Source organism: Chamaea fasciata, unplaced genomic scaffold (genome assembly GCF_029207755.1).
Source record: "Chamaea fasciata isolate MVZ Bird 193981 ecotype frontalis unplaced genomic scaffold, bChaFas1.0.hap1 SCAF_62, whole genome shotgun sequence".
In the NCBI taxonomy this organism is placed as follows: Eukaryota; Metazoa; Chordata; class Aves; order Passeriformes; family Sylviidae; genus Chamaea; species Chamaea fasciata.
The window spans coordinates 582,600-597,760 of NW_027094147.1; positions in this window are offsets into that span (position 1 = coordinate 582,600).

Genomic DNA, 15,161 nt, shown 5'->3' on the forward strand with positions numbered 1-15,161 from the left:
GGAGATTTCTTTGACGTGCCTGGAAAATTCTCATCTTCCCGAGGGACATTTTGGGTGAAAGTTCTGGATTCTGGAGGACAATGAGGGGACCCAAAGGAGCAGTTTGGGAGCTCCCTGTCCCCCTGAGCTGTCCTGGTCCTTTCTGGGCTCCTCGGGACCAGCCCTGAGGCTTTGATTGGACACTTTCCTTGTGAATTTGGGGTGTTTTTTAAAGAAAACCTTTCGTTGGACACTGTCACCCGTGCTTTTTGGTTGTTGAGGGTTCTGGTGTTGCCTTCGGAGGGTTTGGGAAGGGAACTTTATCCCAAGAAATCCTCCCTTTTCCAGGGACCTCTCACTAGAGGTCAGCACTGCCACGCTGCCGGCTCGGGAATGTTGGATGGTTGGGATTAAAACCACCGAGGCTGCAACTGCTGGGGCTTGTTTGGGTGCCTGATGTGCACCAGCCTTGGTCCTGGCACGAGGTGTCCATCCTGGGGTGTCCATCCCTGGCAGTGTCCAAGGCCGGGCTGGACATTGGGGTTTGGAGCACCCTGACGTGGTGGAAGGTGATTTTGAAGGTCCTTCCAGCCCAAACCAGTCTGTGATCCCATGGAACCGAGTCCAGTCTTTGGGAAAAGCACCTCAGTGCCTTCAATCAGCTTCTCTTTGAATGTTTATTAATGGAAGGCAAAGCAAAGGGATGAGCTGGGAGGGAAAAAAGGGGAGGGGCATGGTCTGAGGGCTGAAGACATGGAGCTGTCAAAAGGGAGGAAGGGTGGAGGGAAAAGGGACGGATGGTGTAGCAAGGCAGGGAGAGGGTTGAAGGCACGGGAGCTTCCCACAGGCATCAGCTGCGTCAATCATCAGCTGTGCCTGGAGCTCCGGCTCCCCCGTCTCCAGGCGGTCTCATCTTCTGTGGCCCCTGAAGGTCTTCTAAGGCCACCGGTTCTTCTGAGCCAGCAGATGACTGCAGTTCTGCAATTCGCTCCTCGAACATCAGCTGGACAAAGAGGCTTATCCGGGAGGGGCTGTCGTCGTCTCTCAGGGCCTGAAGAGCTGGAAGAGACAGGCACAGAGCCCCGGTCAGAGCCCGGATGTGCGGGAGTCCAAGGAGACCCTCCTGCCAAGGGCCATCCGAGCCAGCTCCTGCCGTGGCCACCACAAGAGAGGAGAGAGGGGCCAACGGGATTCGCCGCAAGGTGCTAAACACGAATCGCCCCGCCCGCATCCCCGAAATCTCTCCGTGTTCTGCGCACGCCAGCCCTTGTCCGCACAGGGAGCCAGGCCCTCCGCAGGCAGGACAGGGATTGCAGCCCCCTGCGCGAGCATTGCGGCTCCCCCCGGCAGCCCCGCTGAGAACCCGCTGCCCTCACTCACCCTCGCTGAGGGCCTGGAGCTCTTCCTTCTGCCTCCTCAGGCGCACCCCGGCGATCCCTGGGAACACAGAGCCTGTCAGGGCCCCAGCGGCACGGCGCCCTGCCAGCGGCGCTGCCAGCCCTGTGGCCACACGGCCTCCTGCCCCGGCAGGGCTCGGCCCGGGCCCTTGCCGCATCCTGCCGCCCCAGGGCACGGCCGCAGAGGGCGGCAGCAGCCCCGAGGGCAGGCGCGGCTCCACGGCGCCGGGCGCGGATGCCGCTGCCGGGACGGGGGCTGGGGCTGGGGCTGGGGCTGGGAGGGAGCCCGGGCTCGTGGCTCACCGATGAGCTTGATGGCCGCCTCTCGCAGGGGCTCCTGTGGGTGCTCCAGGTAGGGCAGGGCCAGGCGCAGGTGTTCGGCCGCTCGGCTCTTGTCGTCTGCCAGCTGGAGAGAACGGCAGGAGGGAGGGAAGGGTTGGCGCGGGCTCAGCCCCTCGGCCGGGCGCTCCCGGCGCCCAGCCCCGGCCTGCGCTGCCCGCACAGCCCCGAGGCCCGGCCAGCGGGCGCCGGGCTCCGGAGGGGGCGGAGGGCCGGGCGCTGCCCGGGGAGCCGCGGTGCCGCCCCGCCCCGCGGCCCCGCTGGGCCGGCGCTCCGTCGGCGCCCGACTCGGGGCACAGGAGCCTGGAGAAGAGCCCGCGCGGCCCCACGGAAGGGAGCGGCGTGTGGGGCGCAGGCCGGAGCCCCTGCGTGCGGCGCTGGGCAGGGGCCACGGCTGCCAGCCCTGCACACCGAGCCCCGCCGTCAGGGGGCTTCTCCAGAGGCCGTCCTTACCACGCACTCGGCGAACTTGAACAGCTTCTCCGTCTTCAGCACGTGCTGGAGGTCGCTCCTCTTCAGGAAGCCGGCCGCACAATGCAGCGTTTCCCGAGAGGCCTGGGGAGCAGCAGAGACGGGAGCTGGCAGCGCAGCCCAGCCCAGGGCACGGGCCCTGCGTCCCTGCGCCAGGGCCAGCAGGAGGCTGCGAGCCGGGAGAGGTGCCCGGGCAGGAGGCAGCCGAGCCCCCTGTCAGGGATGCACCGGCATCACACAACGCCTCACCTTGGCCACGCGCTCGTTCACCTCGTGGCAGTGCAAGTAGAGTGGGAGCAGGCTCTGGCTCACAACTGTGTTCAGTGGCTCTTTGCCCTCATCCGCTACCAAGCCCATCACCTTTTGGAAAAGCTGAATGGAGAGCAGCTGCACCTGGCTGTTGTCCTGAAGGAAAGGAAGGAGAAGAGGCCTCAGCACCAATTTCCCCAGCCCAGCCGGGCAAAAGCCTAAAAAACCCCAGGGCACAAAGTTTCTGGGCAGCAGCTAATGCCCGTGGCACGCAGAGCCTTACGTTTCCAAAGAGCCACAGGAGGAGGTCGGCTAGCTTCAGGGCAGTGGTCCTGCCGATCACGGTGTCTTTCCGCTGGCACACATTGGTGAGCGCAGCGAGGGACATGGCGACCACCTCTCCGTCGGCATCACCAAGCTGCTCCAGGAGGCTTGGAAGCAGGCTGCGTACACCTCCGGCCTGTATGGAACACAAGGCTGTGCTGGGAAGCCACCAACAGCTGCAGCGCCAACACCGCCCTGGCTCTGCTAGCCCACCCTGCCGCTGCTGGGCCCAGAGGCCAAAGGCCTGTCCCGAAGCACTCGAGCAGCTGCAGCAGGAGGCAGGAGAGCTGGGAGCAGCTGCCTCAGCTCCTGAAGCCCAGCCAGCCCAAGGGGCTGCTTTCCCCAGCGCAGCTTCAGCCGCTGCCCCCTTCTCACCATCGAGGGCTCCTCGCTGAGCAGCACAAGGCCTTTGAGCGCCAGGTGACGTCTCTGCCTGCACGTGCCCCGCAGGTGCCTTGACATCTCCTCCAGGACACGGCCTGCGCATTCCCTCAGGTCCAGGTACTCGATGACCTGAAAGGCACAGGGCAGTGACAGGTGACCCGAACAGCAGGAGCCCAGAAGCGCACAGGGCTGGGCCCAGGCAGCAGCAGCAGCAGCAGCACAGGGCTCGGGCACCGGCCCAGGCAGCTGCAGCTACGAGAGGGCAGAGGGCTGAGAGGCAGCTGAGCGAGGCAGCGCTGGCTCACCTCCACCAGGAATGCCAGGGAGGGCAGATCCCAGCGTGGCTCCTCCCTGCTTAGTGGCTGGAGTAGGTAGAAGCCAATGCGGGAACAGGTGTGGCCCAAGTGACGGCGCATCTCCCTGTCAGGGGGAAAAAGGCAGCAAGAGCCTGAGGTGGGGGGGACAGTCTTCTCCCAGGAGGTCTAACTCACAGGTCCGGTCTTTCCCCAGTATCCCTGGAGGGGGATGTGGGCGCTTTGGGAGGCGGCCCCTTCTGGGCACCCTCCTCTGCCAGCCTTTTCCAGTCGGCTTGGCCGTCCCTCGGTGACGAGGCCCTCGAGGCCATGAGCACAAGGACTGTGTGGGGCACAGGGGACAAATGTGGGAGAGAAGGGGTTCTCACCTGGCCAGCAGACCCACGGCATAGTGCTGGGTGTCAGCACAGAGCAGCGTGTCCCAGCCACGCTTGCGCTCCATAGCCATCATCTCTGTGTTCCACCACATTTGGCTGAACAGAGCCTTCATGGCCTGCACTGCAAACCTGTGTGCAGAGCAAAACCCAGGTCACACGGCGAGCGCTGGCGCCGGCCACAAGGACATTGAAAAGACAGGAGGACTGGCACCTGTTGGGGTTGCTGGGAAGGCCGTGTTCCTCCTGGCACGCTCTCCAGAAGTTAGCAACTTCCACTGGCATCTCTTGTGTGGTGATGACAATGTGGAAGAGGAGAGCAACAAACAGATGGGCTGAATGAAGGAGCACTGCCCTGTGGCATTTGGGCACCTGGACAGTCAGCCACAGCCCCAGAGTTGCCTGCAAAAGAAGCAGCCCGAGACAGAGCTCAGTGCTAAGATGTCCGTGTGGCAGGGCCCGAGGGGAGACGCGGGGGGAGCGACGGGCCTGGAGCCCCCTGAGCCTGCCCTAAGCCAGTGCCTGAGGCAGGGAGAGGACGGAGAGCTGATGGAGAGGCGACCGGGGAGCGAGCAGAGGCCGGTTCCAGAAGCTCACCGCCAGGGCAAAAACGTCCTCGTCATCGCCATCGGAGGTGGTCGTTGTATGCAGAGGCCAATCCTCCATCACGTGGATGAGTGCTGGCAGCACCTTCTCCGCTGTCACAGCCGACGAGCCTATGGCTCTCCACATGCTTGCAGCAGCTCTGTGGGATTGGAGCTCTGTGTCAGGGCCGTCTCAGTCACAGTAGCATGCCCTGTGCAGCTGTGGAGGCCCAGGTGACAGAGCCCTGGTGCCCTGAGGGGCAGGGAGGGAGCATGGCAGCAGGCTGGTGGAACAGAGGGGCCCAAGGGTCCTGGACCGCTCCGCCTGTCTGGCAGAGCCCATTGGACAGGCTCTGCAGGGCAATGGGCCCTAAAGGCTGCTGAGCCCTGAGCTCTCAAGGCAGGTGGGCCCCATACCTGTCACACGTTGGGGCACAGCGCAGGAGGGTCAGCACAACGTCAGCAGGTTGCTCTTCGGCCAGCCTCAGAAAGTCCAAGCGCATCCTGGCATCTAAAGCGACACAGGCCGCCAGTCTCTGGTGAAGGTCCTTCACCATGGCTGGCACCTGGAGGAGACATGGGGAAGACCTGGAGCGCTGTCCAAGGGAGCAGCTTTCCCCAAGAAGTGCTTCCCCTCCTGCCACACTCTCCTGGCCTCCAAGACTCAGGGTCTCTTTTGTGTTGGTGTTTCTGAAGGCCACGGACTCAGTCACTGCCATGTCCGTATTTGCTGCGTCACTGATTGCAGCATCCAAGCGCTGAGCCAAATCTGGGCTGACATTGGGCTCTTCCTGGAGCTCAGTCGGCCTGCGGTCAGGCTCAGCTGTTGCACGGCTTCTGGTCGTCCTACGCCGAATGGGCACGAGCCTCCGGAACATCTGCAGGAGAGCAAAGGACAGGGAAGAGAGACGCGTTCCATGGAGTGCTCCAAGCGCGGAGCTCGGCCGAGCAGTGACAGCAGGCCCAGCCCAGGCGGGGATGGCTGCACGTACCTTCAGTGATCTGCGGAAGTGGCCACGGGTGGGCTTCTTCTCCTGTGTCTGCTCCATGGTTGCATCTGGCAAAGAGCGAGCGTAGCCAGAGCTGAGGGCTTGCAGGAGAGGCCAGAGAAGCCAGCCCTGCTCTCCCCAGGCAGGGACAGCCCCGGGATGCCCCAGGGGATGGAGCACAGCTGCTGCAGGGGCAGCCTCGGCCCCTCTTCCATCCTGTCAGTGGGCGGAATGGGAACAGGGATGGGATGGGGCCAAGCTGTCCGCAGTCATCGGCCTTGTGGCCCGGCTCTGCCACTCACCATCCTGCTGTGGCTGGAACTGCTCCAGCTCTTGAGGGGGTTGTGCTGGAGCATCTCCAGGGCTCGTATTTCTTCTCCTCCAGCAAACTGTGAAGAGGTCGCGAAATCTGCCCGCCATGTCAGCGTCTGGCCTCGAGGGCACCTTCAGACAGATGTCGCTGAGGAAACCAGGGAAAACCCTGAGGCAACAAGTCGTGCAGTTGTGCCTTGAAGGCACCTGCGACAAAGAAGCCTCAGGAAGGCTGCAGGACAGCAAGTCCTGCACACTGGTCTTGAGGGCTCCTGCCACAATGACAGGAGACTCCTTGTGGTGCTTCAGGTCACCAGATCCTGTGGTCTGGCCGCGAGGGCACCGACCGCAGGGTTGGGAGATGCCTCGGGAAAGCTCCGAGTCACCAAGTCCCGCAGTCTGGCCGCGAGGTCAACTGCAGGAGCAGCGCTTCGGAAAGGCTCCGGGTCGGGCACAAACGAGCGGGCTGTGTGGGAACTCCTCACAGCACCTCTCTGGCGCGTCCTGTCCCGTCGCGTGCTCCGAGCACTGTGGCGTGGCTGCGTTGTTGCCAGCACCTATGTCACCGCTTGTCACAAAGGCTCCTCGGACACCCTGTGCTGTTCCCTGCCACGGTGACCGCGCTGCTGCACCGTGTCACAAAGGGCCCATGCACACCCTGCCACCTGCCCCGGCCCTGCCCCCGCTCCACCCAAAGTGGCCAAGGTTGGAAGGAATCCCTCGGCCCAAGTGTCTAAGAGAGCCCAACAGGACCTTGAATGATTTGATGGCTCGAGCCATCGGCAACCGCTGCCCTGCTCTGCGGGCTCAGGGCGGCAGAAGGAGCCCCCAGGGCTGCCGACGCAGCCGCAGCGGGAAGGGCACGGGGCCTGCCGCAGACGCTGGCACGGCCTCCCTTCTCTCAGCTGATAATTGTCTTCAACCAAAGTCAGGCTTTCACTTCAAAGCCAGCTCAGTGCAGGCAAACCCTTGGGCAGCTAAGATCTCCAAAAGGCTGCTCGATCCAAAATGACCAATTCCTCTTTAATTTCTCTTTTTGGGTCACTGCTGATCCTCTCCTCCTCTTCCCCCTTCCACTCAGCTGAGTTGGCAAAGGCTGGATTAGCCACTTTATCCTTATGGATGAGCATGGCAACTTGTTTTGGTTTGGGAAGACAGGTATTTGCTAGGTAAAAGTTGGAGGGTTTTTTGGAACGGAGAGTGTAAACTTTTTTTTTGCTAAATTATAAATTTACAATTAGAGGTTTTTAGGCAAAGATTTGGGAAATAGGAATAGCAGTTTTTTATTAGTATGTATTACAAAGTAAACAAACAAACCCCCTTCAAATAACTACAGTATTAATAACAAAAGAAAAACAGTATTAAGAACTTTGAGGGCTTTGTTTTACAAAACTTAGGGCAGTTTGGTTTTGGTGTTCTTGCAGGATTTTTAGAGCAGCAAGCTGAAAGAGGGGAAAGTTTCGGCCTGGTAGCTGGGATGGCAGGGTGTCCCGGCAGCGCGGGGCTGCAGGGTCACTCTGCAGCAAGAGGAGCAGCGCTGAAGAAGCCGAAGGCGGGGCAGGGCTGGCTTAACTCCTGCGGGTGGCAGAGAAGGCTCCGGATTCCGGCTGGACTGGCCAGAGTAGATTTTTGAGGACTGGATTTTTTTTGGCTACAGTGAAACTTTTCCAGTTAGCAACAGTTTAGCCGGTTTTTTTCTTTTTTTTTTTTTGAAGGTCCGGAGGGGGGGAAAAAAAAAAAAAGGACAGCTTCTAGCTGCTTTAAGGTTTGTTTTTTACTTGCGTGGGGGTTTTTTGTTACTTTGTTTCTGTTTTTGTTTCAGCTAAGTATTTTGAAGTGTTTAACATTTGGTCTCTTTGGTAACTTATGGGGAAAAAATTCTTTAGAGAAAGAAGGAACAAACCTAACTCCCAACATTATCTACTTTGAATTTTTTTTTATACTAACATATTATATTGAGTTTAAACTGTTAATAAATATATATATATTTATATATATATACATGCAAATATGGATACAGTCACATTGTCATGGGTAGTTTACTTTAAGACAAGGGTTTTTTAAGATATGCATTTTTTTTTTTATTTTTTTGCATTATTTACCAGGTGCAACTTGGTTTCTGAGTGAAGACAATTTCACGGATGGGATTGTTTTTGCTGGAGGCAGGATTAATTTAAACAGGTTTTTTCAGTATACTTTTCATGTGTACTATTGGAACTTTATTTTTTGTTGTTGTTTGCACGGGCTTAGATTGGGCAGGATTTGCTCGGTTGGTGGAACTTTGAGTGTTTACTAGCTATGTGGCTTTTGCTAAATTAATACTTTAGGTTTTGAAAGTTTTTTTTACTTAGTGCTTTTAAGGTAGTTTTAAGCAGGTTATTGCACTGTTTAATTTTTTCGACCGCTGGTGCATGATAAGGAATATGGCATGCTTACTTAATGCTGTGTTTTTTAGCTTAGGTGCTTATAAGACAATTTTTGAAATGGGTTTTATTGTTTGATTTGATTTTTTCAGGGGTGCTGTGTTTTCACAGGACTTGTTTTTTTAGGCTCAGGATGGTGTTTTGGACAGTAGCATGAGGCACAGGGTAGGTTTTTAACTATTTAGTGATGGCTGTTTCTATGGTTAGTACATACCGCCTGCCCTGGTGGGTTTGGGAAAGGGTGATGTAGTTTATTAGTTAGGTTTTTTTATATTTATATTTGGACTACTGCTTTCTATACTCTAAGGGCTTTACTTGCTTGGCTTGCTTGATTGCAGCACGTGTTTTATAGTTATGGATAACTTGAGAAATGCTGTCTATGGTTAAATTTACTTCTTGGTTTTGGGCTCACTTAGAGGTGGCATTTTTGCTTGGATGATTCGAGACATTATGGGCTTATTGAGCTAGGAACAACTTTTTTCTGTCTTGCTAATTTAAATTTATTTTTGATACTTTTATTTTGGCAGCTTGATTGACTTGCTTATTATTTTGGTGTTTTTTATTAGCTCGATTCTTGGGAACATGAGGATTTACATGGCAGATTTTTACAGGTAATTTTTTTACGCGAGTGGCAATGTTTTTTTTTTTCATCAGCAGCCTAGATTGTTTTTTTTTACGTTGCTAGTTGGCCTTTTTCTACTTTTTTAGCCAACTCTACAGAGCATTGGCTACTATTTACGAATTAGTGTAGAGGTAGAGCTTTGGCTACAATTTGTTTTTAGCAATGTCAAGGGTTAATTGGACAGCTTTGAGTTTAGCAAGCTGACACGATTTTTTTTTTCCTTTCAGTGGCTTTTGCAACTTGTTGTGTGGGGTTTTATACGGCTGCTTTCTACTTGCGGTTCATTTTTACAATGCGACGGGAACCGTCAGTGAAAAGGGCGTAGTGTGTTTTTTTTACCGGCAGTTGGTTGTACGAAGGAGCTTTTTTAGCTTGTGTCATTTGTTCTTGCTTTTCTTTGTTTGTGAGACTAAAGTTGGTTTTTTTTCTTTTCTGGTCCGTTTGTAATTATTTTTAAAATGTGTGGGCGATCTGGGTTTTTAATACGGGCGCGCTGTGTGATGAGGGCAGTCTATTTGCTCTATGTGGCGTCGGTGGCATGGTGGGTGGAGGCAAATGAGGATTCGGTACCTTCAAATGTTCACAGAACCATGGAATTCCACGCTGGATGGGTTGGAAGGGACCTTAAATCTCTCATTCCCAAGCCCTGCCATGGGCGGGGACACCTCCCACTGTCCCAGGCTGCTCCAGTCTAGCCTGGGACACTTCCAGGAACCCAGGGGCAGCCACAACTGCTCTGGGAATTCCATCCTAGCCCTCACCACCCTCCCAGGGAGGGATTTGGGTTATAATATTTGGGTTTGGCTTAGGATATAAAACCATGTCTAGGATGGGTTAGGTAATTTGGATTTTTTCCAAAACAAAAATCCCTTCAGAATTGTGGAATTTTATTCTTCCAGGTTCTAGAATATGCTGAATTATTTGTATGGATGAAATGAATGAAATTATCCCAGATGAAATAAATTGCTGCCAGTTAAGAGCCTGCTGCTCTAATTACTTATTAAGCATAGATCTCTTTAGATTGGTTATGTGTTTACCAACACCACAGTGCCACATCTACATAAATTATAAATAAATACATCTATATATATATAGTGTAACCCATGATTGAAGTGATGTTGTGCCTGAATCACTGATATCACCCACCTTTCCCTCTGGAAGGATTTTTAATTTGAGTATTTAAGGGAGAACTTTCCCCTTTTTGTGTGTGTTAGCCATTGCAGAGTTTCCCTGCAGAAAGCTCCAACCTGTGTTGACATTTTGCTTTCCTTTCTTCCCCTGATCCTGCCTGCCCTTGATTCCAGAGGAGAACAATGGGAGGGGAGTGAGTGCTGAGGGTATTTACAGCACAATCATGGGAAACGCTCCCATCACCACTGAGCCCTTTTCCTTCCCCTGGCAAATCCTCTGGCTCTGCTCCAGCCTCGGGATCCACGAGCCTCTTCCCTGAGGGAATTGTTATCAACCTGGAAAACTCCTGTATTCCAGTAGCACAAGGAGACATCCGAGATCCACCTTCCTGGTGCATTCAGAAGGTGCTGCTGGGGGAGTTACACTGATCTGAACAGCTCCAAAGGTCAGAGATTTCTTTGTAATCAATTCCTTTTCCCAGCCTTCTGAAGTCTAATGATCAGCTTTCCATGTTTGTTGTGGTGGTTGCAGGGTTTGAGGGGCAGCAGAGTAAATTGGATTTAGGGATAAATTGCCATTTCTTCACAAGACTCTGAAAAGGGAGGGGAGGGATGTTAATATTTCATGTGGTTGGGAGAGGAAATGCCTGGCAGTGCCAGGGGAAGAGTCACAGCACCTGGGCTGAATTCACCCAGGTTTTTTTGGCAGCAATGATCTCATTGCTCATCATGAAGGGAACAGAAAACAATTCTGCCCCAGGGCAAGAGAAGCCTGGCTCAGGAGGGGCCATCACTGCAGTCACAGAAGGTTTCAGTGAGCTGGAGAAGGCAACAGAAATGGGATGTGTGTGTAAGAGACGGTCTGAAGATCCCTCATCTGCCTCACGACCATCGTCAAGGACAGAGACTGAAACCCCTAAAAGGGACTTTAAAATCTCAATACAAGAGTTCTGGCCTGGCTGAGGTGGGATGTTGGCCAAGTGCTGCCTGCAGGTGTGTTTGATGGAAAAACCCAGTACCCATATGGGAACATCAGAACCTGAGCAGAAACAATGGGCAAGTCACGGTGGACTGTGCCTGCTGACTTGTACTGGTTGACACTGTACCTGCTGATGACCGACTTGTTCTGGGTTCTCTGAATGAACACACTGCAATGATTTCCCCCAGCTGTTTGGCCAACTGCCTGTCGCTTCGGAGAGGACTATAAAAACCCTGGAGACCCCCGCTCACTTTTGTGATCACCCCACTGGAGAAGATCGTGTCTATAGGCATCTTCAAAAGCCTCGAGGACTCGACCCTCCATGCTGGTAGCTATAATCCCCTTGCCCTCTTTTTCTGTCTCTCTTACTATTCTCTTTTCTCTCCCCACTATCGCATTTGTTGGCACTAAATAAAGGTGCATTTGTGATTGAGTAAACTGAGTTTGTCCCCCGCTGTGTCTTTTGCGCTCTGAGATCCCTAAAACGAACTATCACGAACCCCGCTTGTGTGAGCGGATCGTGACATTAAATTGGCGTCACGGACAGGATCTTGATGGACAGAGGGGTTGCGGGTTTTATATAGTTTGTAAGAGGGGAAGGATCCTCGTCTCAGCCGCACCTAGCCGCCACTTTAGTGAGCGCTGTTAGAAAGCAAGGGGGGCGAGGGAAAATTCCCGCAAACTGTATACACCCAGGCATATAGCACTCCCTGTCATCAGGATTTCACAAAAGGATCTCATTGTGCAAAAGATGGGACTGTAGTTAGGTTTTTTTGTGTGTTTTGGGCTGCTTGGTGTAGTTGAGGAGACAACCATTTGTAACTAAGGTGAACCTTCCAGGCAGTTTTGGTCTCCTCGCCCATTCCAGGGAAGCGAAGGGAAACACAGTTTTAGCTGTGCCTTTGGTGTAACTTGAAGCGTACCTCCCTGAGAGTGGTTTTGGTCCCTTCACAAAATGAGTGAAAAAGATAAGAATGCATTTTATGCTTTGCTAGCAAAACATAGTGCTAGACCTTCTCCAGATGGAGAAAGGTGGGCACAGAAAAATTGGTTTAACTTTGAAAACATTGTAGATAGAATATATTCTTTGCAACATGATGCTAGATACAAACTGGGCAGAAATAAAACCATTCTTTGCTCAGTTTTGGAGGCCTGCCTTTCGGCAGCCATAGAAACCCGTTTTGAACAGGTAAGTGAAGAAAAAGCAGTAATAGAATCCCTGAAAAATTTGGTGGAAGCTTTGCAAAAACAATTAGAACAGGAAAGAAATCAGAATTATTTGCTGCAGATTTCCCTTGCAGAAGAGCGAAGCAAAAACTTAAAATCTGCAGATTGACCCACAGAAATAGAAGGAAAGGGGATATACAACATGAAACAAATATACCCTCAGAAAGAATTAGTACACGTGCAAAATTGTGGGGAACACTGTTGCTCCAACTTGAGACCTCTCATTAAAACAGAATATAATTATATAAATGAAGAGGATCATGATCCCCACATAACCACCAAAGAAGTTCCATACACAGCCACTGAATTAGCTAAATTAAAGAAAGAATACTCTCGCCTCCCTAGTGAATTAGAGATGGAGTATGTTTTTAGTTTCCCTCACAGGGGGCGACCAAATTAAATTAAGTGAACAAGAAGCAAGTGGCTACTGGGGACATGGAGTTTTCTTAACAACAGGAAACACACATGCTCCATGGTCCCTGACACAGCGTGCAGCTCACTGGGCAGGGGGGTTAAACCCCCTTGAGAGGGGCGACCCTCTGGCAATAGTCGGCACCTCAGAGCAACTCCTAGAAAATATACACAAAGCTGCATGCTTGCAAATGATACATGAAAGAAAATTAATCTCTGGCTATGAGTCACCAATGCAACAGCCTGTCAAACCTGAGATTATGACCCCCCTCATTCGAGGTTTGCCAGAGTCTCTTAAACCAACAGCAATTCTTCAAAAAACAATAGCATCTATCTCTCCGGTAGATAGACTTGAAAGATTTCTTGGATATACAAGAGATCGAACTGGTTCCACTGACTCAACTGACTCCTCACCTTTCACAACTCCTAGCACACAATATTACAGCAGTCATAAAGTTTGGACATGGAGTGGGGTAGCAGAAGAGTTAATAAGTTACAGTAGAAAATACGGACCAGTGAAGTACTCAGAAGTCAAACCAAAAAAACCCAGAGGAGTCAGGCACATTGCCCCTCCTAACGAAAAATCAGAAAAGGGAAAACAAATTTCCAACCAGCAGCAGCTGTGGTCACTAGGACTGAAAAGGGGAGTGCCGCAAGAAATAATGGATAAATTGACTTATGATAAATTGGCTAAAATAATTTCTAATTGGCCCTGTCCCAAACCCATTGTGTTGGAATCATCCAACCGACAACCCAGCGCACTTCCTCTTCCACAAACCTTGGGCAACAAGCCACAGCACTCCCTAGCACAAGTTTTAAACAATAAAACACAGAAAGTGGGGGGTGTTCAACAGAAAAAACAAAAACCTTCTCAAGAAGTAAAATTTTTAGGAATCTGGTGGAAAGGAGGTATGACATGCATCCCACCAGACACCCTAACTTCTTTAGATCAAATCAAGATGCCTGAATCTAGAAAAGAACTCCAACAAGCTCTAGGACTATTGGTATTTTGGGGAAAAACACATTGCAGATTTTTCAATTTTTGCCAAACCTCTTTATGATTTGTTGAGAAAGGGAGTAAAATGGGACTGGAGCCCTTCTCAGGAAGAAGCATTACAACTGTTGATTTTTGAAGCCACAGCTCATCAGGCCCTAGGCCCGATCCACCCAACAGCTCCTTTTCAGGTAGAATGGGGATTTGCTTCCTCAGGGTTGTCAGTACACATATGGCAGTGGGGTCCTGAGGGTCCGACATGGCCTGTTGGTTTTTATTCCCGTGGTTTCAGAGATGCTGAAAAGAGGTATATTATCTGGGAAAAAGGCTTGTTTGCGGTTAGCCTAGTTCTCATAGAAGTAGAGAAGATTGTACCACAACAACCAGTTGTTTGGAGAGGGCCTTTCCAAGTTTTTAAGTCAGTCACTACTGGGACTCCCCCAGCTGACGGGGTGGCCCAGACAGCCTCAGTAAGAAAGTGGTGTGCTCAGATTGAATATTATTGTAACATCTTCTCAATAACTGAAAGAGCTGTGAAAAAAAACTGGCAGTACAAGAAGCAGAAAACTTGGATAGCATCCAAGACAAACCTGCCTCAGTCATTACCCCTCCCTTTTCTCCCAAACAGTCAGCAATTCCTTGGTTTACTGATGCTTTTCCTTTTGGCCCAACAGCTCTAAGCATATTCCCCTCACTACGGGGACCAAGTGATTCCAAGAATCCAGCACATTACCCTGGACAACGTGTTTTGGTGGACTTCCCCACAGTGGGAGAGGTACCACTAGTGCTAAAACTCCCTCTGAACGAATACCCATGGGTAACCTTTGATGCTCTAGGGAAAGAGTATCGAATAACTGCACACTGGAGAATTTCCATCATTCTAACTTTCTGCCTTCTGGTGGCAGATTCTGTTGTGCTTACTTTTCACAGGAGAACTCCGAGGGACATGAAGGCCATATAAACCATGATAAATATTTTAAATTGGGAATTTTTAGAAGTATTAATGAAAAAATTGGCTGCCAAAACTAGGGATTTGACCAAATTACAGAAACCATTGCAGTTATCCTTATTGGCTTTGGGGACACATCAGTGGTTGCTATCAAACATATTACCAAATTGGGAAAAGGTGAATGTGAATGATCACAAAATGATAATTGATGCTCTTGGTGCTACACAAAACAGTGGTTTTTTGGCTCTTAGCTGCATCCAGACACAGCTTTGGATGCAGACAGTTGTTGCCTCAAACATAAGGGAAGAAGAAGGCACTTTTCCTACTGAAATTCGGAAAATAATTTGGGACAATGCAAATGATTTTGAAAAGGAATTCCAATCCTGGTAGAAATTGGTCAACTTTACCTATAACCCCAATACCAACACAGTTACAGCTTTTGTAATAACCATATGTAATGTTTTGGTACACTTGATATTGTTAATGCAATCATAGCTCAAGACATTTGTTTGAACACAGAACAAAATATCTGCCACTTTGAAATTCACCCTAACCAGACTTCTGAAACAGTGCTAATATATATAGGCAATGGGTGTGCATGCTTTAAAACTGCTTGTGATGTAGTGTTTGTAGAAGAAATAGTGGTGAATCTTAAGAATCACTCAAATTATTGTGTTTGTAACTTTACTACAATTACAGGATGTGATTTT